The sequence below is a fragment of the Rana temporaria genome, chromosome 10 (assembly GCF_905171775.1).
Source record: "Rana temporaria chromosome 10, aRanTem1.1, whole genome shotgun sequence".
In the NCBI taxonomy this organism is placed as follows: domain Eukaryota; kingdom Metazoa; phylum Chordata; class Amphibia; order Anura; family Ranidae; genus Rana; species Rana temporaria.
Window position 1 is genome coordinate 73774427 of NC_053498.1, and position 8196 is coordinate 73782622.

Sequence of the window (8196 nt, forward strand, 5' to 3'; positions counted from 1 at the left end):
CCATCAAACGCAACCACTGTGCCCATCAAACGCAGCCACTGTGACATCAAACACAGCCACTCAGCTGTGCCATCAAACACAGCCACTGAGTGGCTGCGTTTGATGGCACACTGGCTGCGTTTGATGGCACAGTGGCTGCGTTTGATGGGCACACTGGCGGCAATTGATGGGGCAAACTGGCAACAATTTTATCTGCACTTTGTTAATAAAAAATGGCAGATAAAAAAAAAAAAAGTGTTTGTGTTATTTTGAGGCATGTTTTGAAACAACATTGATTCTTTCTTAAAAACGAGGAGGGGGGGGTGCAGTTTGCCATATTCGCCCTGGGCACCAAATGGCCTTGTCCCAGCACTGTACTGGGCGCACCAGCTGACAAGCCCATTGAGATGGACAGAGCCCACAGAGCCCTTAAGCCAAAGGGTCCTACCTCCAAACCGCGCGATGTTATATGCCGTGTAAACTCCTATCCGATGAAGGAAGCTATAATGCGTAAAGCGCGCCCCATTCGCAACCTAATCTTTCACAACAACCCATTACAGCTCTACCCAGACCTCTCCTGGATCACCTTGCAGAAACGACGACTACTACAACCCCTGCTCCGTACCTTACAGGACAGAGACATTGTCTACAGATGGGGCTTTCCCTTTAGCCTGTCCGCCACCCACCAGGGGACCTCTGCCACCTTGCGTTACCTGGAGGACCTAGACGCCTTCTGCAGAACCCTCGACATCCCCGTCCCCCAGCTGCCGGATTGGGACCTGGTGGCCACGCCACCCCCTCCACCAGTGGTCTGGCAGAGAGTATATATCAGGCCTTTAGCTCAAGGAAACGGGCAGGGGTAGCGATTTTGGTAAAAAAGGGCACCCCCTTCACCTGCACAGACTCCTACATAGACCCCCTAGGCCACTTCATTATCCTGCGGGGAACGTGGCATTCACGGGACATAACCCTATGCACGCTGTACGCCCCCAACGCACATCAGCATAGATTCCTAGGTCGGGTTTTTGCTCGTCTGGCCAGATCCCCCCACGACCTATTGGTAGTGGGAGGGGACTTTAATCTACCTCATTCGGCTACCTGGGATCGCCTGGTGGCGAGGCCTCGGGCCTCGCAGGCAAGGGCCTTGCGGGACTCTAGGCTCTTCCGCCAGCTAACGAGGAGGCATGCTTTGTTTGATGCTTGGAGGGCGCTTCACCCAGGGGACCGCCAGTTTACATTTTACTCATCCCCCCACCACACGCACTCGCGCATAGATTATTTCTTACTAAATAACACCACGTTGCGTGTTACTGAGACAGCACGGATTCTGCCCATCTCCTGGTCCGACCATGCCCCCATTACCCTGACCCTCGACCTGAACGCCCCCAACCGTAGGCCCTATAACTGGCGTCTAAATGATTTCCTTCTGAAGCACACCCCCTCTAAAATGGAAATAGACTCTGCCCTTCAACTCTACTTTAACGAAAATGACACCCAGGACATTTCCACTGCCACTCTATGGGCCGCGCATAAAGCGGTAATCAGAGGGCGTTGCATGGCCATCTCTTCGGCCCTAAAACGGAACGCTGAGTCGGCTAGAGAGCAGGCGGAAACGCAGCTCCGAACCCTAGAAAATCGCCTACTGACCTCACCCTCCCTAATGCTCCTTAAATGTATCGCCCTGGTACGGTCAACACTCCGGGACCTGGCGCTGGGTCGAGTCGAGAAAGCCCTAGTTCGCCTATGACAGGTATACTATGACAAGGGCAACAAGGCGCAAGCTTTATTGGCAAGGAAACTAACAGACCGCGCACTCGCCTCCACCCCGCACCAGGTCCAGGACAGATCGGGTAATATTGTATCACACCCCCAAAGTATTGCGGATGCATTCGCAGCATTTTACGCGGACTTGTACAACAAGCCAGAAATCCCCCATAATCCCCCCTCCCCCGACCTGTTAGATAGGATGACACGATACCTGACACAGGCGGGCATCCCCCGGCTAAAACCGGAGGACCTGGCCTCCCTAAACGCTCCCATTACGGGAGAGGAACTGACCCTGGCCATTAAGGCCCTACCCGCTCGCAAATCCCCAGGCCCAGACGGGTTCCCATACGAATATTACAAGACCTTCCTCCCCACACTCCTTCCCCATATGACGAAGCTCTTCAACGCCTTTCTACAACGCACCCCCATCCCACAAGACATGCAGCAATCATTTATCACCCTTATCCCTAAACCAGACAAGGACCCCGCATTATGCGCCAGCTACAGGCCAATAGCCCTGCTGAACTCAGATCTTAAGATCTTTACGAAGGTCCTCTCCCTCCGCTTAAACGTAGTCTTACCCTCCCTGGTTCATAAAGACCAGGTGGGCTTTGTCCCCCTCCGCCAAGCGGGAGACAACACGAGAAAGGTGATTGACCTAATTGACGTGGCGGGCAGGGAGGGCTCGGAGTCCTTGCTCCTGAGCCTAGACGCAGAAAAGGCGTTTGACCGCCTTGGCTGGCCCTTCATGCTCGCCACGTTAAGACACATGGGTTTTGGGGGACCTTTCCTCCAAGCGGTCCGACACCTCTATACTAATCCGATTTCACAGGTGAAAACTCCCTTTGCCACTTCATCCACCTTTCCCGTTACTAAGGGCACTCGCCAGGGGTGCCCTCTGTCCCCCCTCCTCTTCGCCCTCTGCATAGAACCCCTAGCAGCAACGATTCGCGGCAACCCGGACATTCGGGGTATCCCAGTAAGGGGAAGGGAATTTAAAATTTCCCTCTTTGCCGACGACATCATTCTGACCTTGACGCGCCCCCGCATCTCCTTACCCAACTTACAAAGGGAACTTGAACGCTACGGGGCCCTTTCGGGTTATAAAACCAACACGTCCAAGTCAATGGCCATGCCAATTAATATGCCCGGACCCGAGGCCTTGCACTTACAGTCCGTTTTCCCGTACCACTGGGAGCGAACCTCCCTGAAATACCTGGGGGTCCAGCTCACCCCAAACTTCGCATCCTTATACCAGGCCAATTTCCCCCCCTATACAGCTCAATAAGGGCGTTGATCCATAAATGGAAGTCTCACCAGATATCCCTTTTGGGCCGGATAGCAGCCATAAAGATGGTGATCCTGCCAAAACTGCTGTACCTTTTCCAGACCTTACCAATCCCGGTCCCGTACGCTCACCTGCGCGCTCTACAAGCGGACCTCCTCCGGTATGTGTGGAACTACAAGCGCCACAGGATCCCACGTTCGGTCATGACGGCCGCGCGCACCGAGGGAGGATTGGCCTTCCCTGACCTGGTCAAATATTACCAGGCCTCGCAACTTCGAGCGGTGGCATCATGGTTTCCCCAGAAGTCCTACAACAGGTGGACGGAGGTGGAAAAGATTTGGCTGGCCCCAATACACCCCAATAATCTTTTATGGAACGCAAACGCGACGGTGGAACCTGGACGTTTGCTGGGTTCCATGCGACAGCTGCAAAGTACCTGGAGGAGGCTAGCCCAAGACTGTCGACTCACGTCGGATAGCTCCCTGCTGACCTCCTTCCTCTATAACCCTAAACTACCGACGAGTCTCACCCACCAGATGTCATGGCCCTGGGCGTCGCGAAATTTGTTTCACTTTGGTCACCTAGTAGACCCCAGATCCCGCACCCTGCACTCCTTCACTGAGCTCCAAGCCAAACACGACATTCCACGGCAAGCCTTTTTCAGCTACCTACAGATCCGCCACTACGCCCACACGATGGCCCCCCGGCTCCTTTTCTCAAAACCGACCCCATTTGAGCGCATCATACTCGAGGGCACAGCCCGCAGGGGCCTCATTTCAGATATCTATCAAATTCTAAATGAATACCCCTTACAAACCAAAGGCAAACACGCCTACATGCTCCGTTGGGAGAAGGAGCTGGGAGGGGAGCTCGAGGAGGATGAGTGGAGGGCGGTCTGGAGGCAGGCGGCCAAGAGCTCAATCTGCACCCTCTATAAGGAAAATACGTATAAAGTGCTGTTCTTTTGGTACCTGACCCCGGACGTCCTCCACAGGATTTATCCTTCCACCTCTGACCGATGCTGGCGGTGCAACCAGGCCAGGGGCACATTGTTCCACATTTACTGGACCTGTCCCTTGATAGTCCAGTTTTGGACTCGGGTGCAAGAGCTCCTGACCCGCCTCGTGGAGGCACCCATACCCCTCTCCCCGAAGCTGTTCCTACTGGGCCTATCCCAACCCCGCATAGCTAAACCCTATAAGAAACTCCTGAGACACATAACCACAGCTGCAAGGTGCCTGATAGCACTTTATTGGAAGAAACCAACGCCCCCACCCCAGGAAGCCCTGTATGCTAGGGTCAAGGATGTAGAGCTTATGGAAAAAATGACAGCTAGGATTCGGGATAGGCTGGAGGACCATGACCTGGTCTGGGAGAGGTGGCATTCGGTGGAGGACCCGCCGTGAGCTGACAACAGACCACCAAGGTACACTACCTCACCCGACACTCCTGCCTGCTCCCCCCCCCCTCCCCTTCCCCCAGTCTCCCCCCTTCTCTTCCTTTTTTCTCTCTTTCCTCCCCCCTTTTTTTTTTTTTTCCTTTTTTTTCTTCTCTTTTCTCTTCCTTCCCCATCTTCTTCTTCCACTCCACCCTCTCACCTCTTCTCCTCTCCTCTTTGTTACCTAGTTGTTTTATACGCTACTGAATGTATAACCAAGAATGTGGCCGTTGTGTAAGCACATTCAGCTGGAATTTTTTGTATTACCTCTATTATCTTACACTTGAAATGCTGCTACACTTTGTATTGCCCTTTTTTCGAAAAATAAAAAAATTGTTATTGGAAAAAAAAAAAGACAATCAGAAAAGTGGCTGTAAAAACGCCAGTGGAAATTTCATTGGCGGTTGGGTCATTTTGTGCTTCTGGGGAGAAAAGAATAAAGCAATTATTTCTATTCCTGCTATTTACACTTCATTTATTGATGCTACACAGAATCTGTGGACATATAAAATGGTTGTAAACCTTGAACGATATTTATACTTTGTGGCCACCTAGAGATAGAAATCCCAATGTGATCTCTGACTGCGCTGAGATCTTGGTGATAAAGACCAGGAGCAGGGGGGTGAGTCCTGTGGGCAGTTATGTTCTGGACACTATATGATAAAATAGAAGGAATCTCCTCCTGCAGCCCCCATACAGAGCCCAGAACACAACTATCCACATGACTACTCCCAGTGACAATGATGGGGATGGTGGTGATGGAGCACTACTCCCAGTGACAATGATGGGGATGGTGGTGATGGAGCACTACTCCCAGTGACAATGATGGGGGCAGCAGCTCTCAGTCTATCATGTGCAATCCTTTACTTTACAATTGGGTTACCTGTCAGATCTGTGCATCTCCTTCACACCTGATAACTGTCACCTCACAACTGACACCTTCAATCTGATTGGCTGCCCAACGGTCAACTGCAGAGTCAGCCAACTGACACATTCTGCTGTTAATTAGTGGAGATGCTCAATAGCATTCCCAGTATTGTTATTTGTTTTTTATTATTCTTATTAATTTTATTTGTTTTTTGGCTCTCCGTAACTTCTGCATACTTTCACCTATTAAGACCATTCAACTTTTAAAATGTTCAGTAAATGATGTGACTTCTTCAACTTTTTTTGTACTATTTATACTTTTTAAAATAATATGCTTTTTAACACTTTTTTTTTAACATTAAAGTCAATGAGAGCATGCTTTAGATCCTTAAAACATTCTTCCGCTACCAAAAGTTTCAGCTCCTTCATACTTTCACCTACAGACACCAAACAAACTTTAAAATGTTCACAAAATATTCAGCTATCTGGCGCTATCTTTTCAGTTTGATATCTTTTACAGTTTTTGTGAAACACCTGTTTAAGTTTAGTGTTCTTTTTTAGTAAATTTTATTGATTAAACAGAGCATCTATGGGGCTGGTGAGAGTGGATGATGTCATCGCTTTAGCACAGAGCTTTAAAAAAAATATATCTTTATAGAGAAGGAACAAATTGCTCTCACGCCCACAAGATCTACTTGTCATGCACAATTTATACATCAAAACGTAGGTATTTTTGTCTAGTTATTATTATTTTTATTGTTAGGGGGGATACTCTCCAAGCATTCCCAGTATTGTTATTAGTTTTTTATTATTCTTAATTTGAATTTTATTCCGTACATTTTTTGGCTCTGCGTCACTTCTGCATACTTTCAGCTATTAAACCATTCAACTTTTAACATTTTCAGCTAATGATGGAACTTCTTCAAATTTTTTTTGTACTATTTATATTTTTTTAAATATTTAAGCTTTTTAACACTTTTTTTTAACATTGAAGACAATGAGAGCATGCTTTAAATCCTTAAAATCTCCTTCCGCTCCCAAAATTTTCAGCTCCTTCATACTTTCACCTACAGGCGCCAAATAAACTGTAAAATGTTCACAAAATATTCAGCTATCCGGCTATATCTTTTCAGTTTGATATCTTTTACAGCTTTTGTGAAAAAGCTGTTTAGTGATCATTTCAGGAAATGTTATTGATTAAACAGAGTGTCTATGGGGCTGGTGAGAGTGAATGATGTCACAGCTAGAGCCCAGAGCTTTAGAAAAAATTATCTTAGTTCCTTCTCTATAAATTGCTCTCACGCCCACAAGATCTACTTGTTTATACATCAAAACGTAGGTATTTTGTGCTCAGTTTTGTCATACGCTTTTTGCTTTTGGCTGATTGAGCTTCCAAATGACAAGAGTTCTACACTTTCTTCCATTGACTGTCCTGTATAAAATTCTTCAAATTTAGACATTAATGGCTGTGTGTTGAGTTATTTTGAGGGGACGGGAAATTTACAGTGTTATACAAGCTGTACATTCACTACACAACATTGTAGCAAAGTGTTGTCACATGAAAAGATACAAGAAAAGATTTACACAAATGCGAGGGTTGTACTTACTTTGGTGACATGCTGTATGTGATCTCCCGCACACAGAGGGGTGTATTTACTTTTGTGAGATGCTGTATATATTTATTGTGGTCTATAAGTGGTTACATGACACATGGCGTGTGCTGAGGTCTGCAGCATTCAAAGATTTTTATATTTGAAACTTTAGTGTAAATCTAGACAGTTGAGGGGGTGTAATATTCCTGCTGGGTGGAGTATGTGATCCCCCTTACTTTCAATATCACCCCAATCGAGGCGTAATTTTTGCCACGATTGTCGCCTGACAAGTCGCAGGACTGCTTCTGGGAAACAGGTGTCCCTTCATTTTGTTTGTGTGATTTGTCAGGTGACAATATTGTCCCATGATTGGGGGTGCCATTGAAAGTAACGGGATCACAAGCGTGTCGCGCGTTTTGCGGCAATTCGGGAAATTGCAGTAATTCCGTCCGCGATCCAGAACGCCTAGGTGTGATCGCAGCCAAAGCTAAGCGTCTTCTATCAGTTGATGGGCTCACCTTCTATAGATTCTGGGGGGAACATTTTCTTCCTCAAACATTCCACACGTTCTCTTCAGTCTTTATTCCACGCTAATATATACTCCGCATTGACCTTGTATAGCGCTTTTCTCTCTGAGGACTCCAAGTATTGGAGATGGCGTTGGCCGGGAATCGAACCCGGCTCATCTGCTTAGAAAGCAGCTGTGCTTACCACTGCACCACCAACGCAAAAGTAGCATGTAGTGTGGGAGGAAACCCACGCACGCACAGGGAGAACATGCAAACTCCATGCAGATAGTGTCCTGGTCAGAATCTGAAATCAGGACCACAGTGCTGCAAGGCTCACCACTAAGCTCACCATACTGCCCATATGCGGCCTCTGTTCTCTAAGGCCCACCCCCCTCTGAGCGGGGTACATCACTTATGTTTACTCAAAGTGCATTCAGAAGAAATCCAAACTTATCCTAATCTACAATATATAACACTCCTGTAATAAAACACACCCAAATAACAATAAAGAGGGGTACAGTGGTCCCCAAATTAACAACACACTGGAGCTAAATATTCCATTCACCCTTAGGCCTCATTCACACGAGGGGTATTAATCCGTACCCGATGGGAGGGCCGTGTTTACCGGAATAGGGATGCACAGTTGTTCCCAGCATCCCGTGTAGGCAGTCCTATTGCTGTCATCTGGGGTGCAGCAGCTGTACCCAATGTGACATCTGTGTGGGTGCCGATGCACGGCCCCGAACGCACCCAGGG

At 48.0% G+C, this 8196-nt stretch overlaps 1 non-coding gene across 1 annotated transcript; it reads right to left on the bottom strand.

Annotated features, from left to right (window-relative positions):
* Window positions 1-7587: 7587 nt before the first annotated feature.
* On the bottom strand, window positions 7588-7659 carry TRNAR-UCU. The gene has a single exon. It is a non-coding gene; the product is annotated as a tRNA-Arg (tRNA).
* Between the last annotated feature and the right edge of the window lie 537 nt (window positions 7660-8196).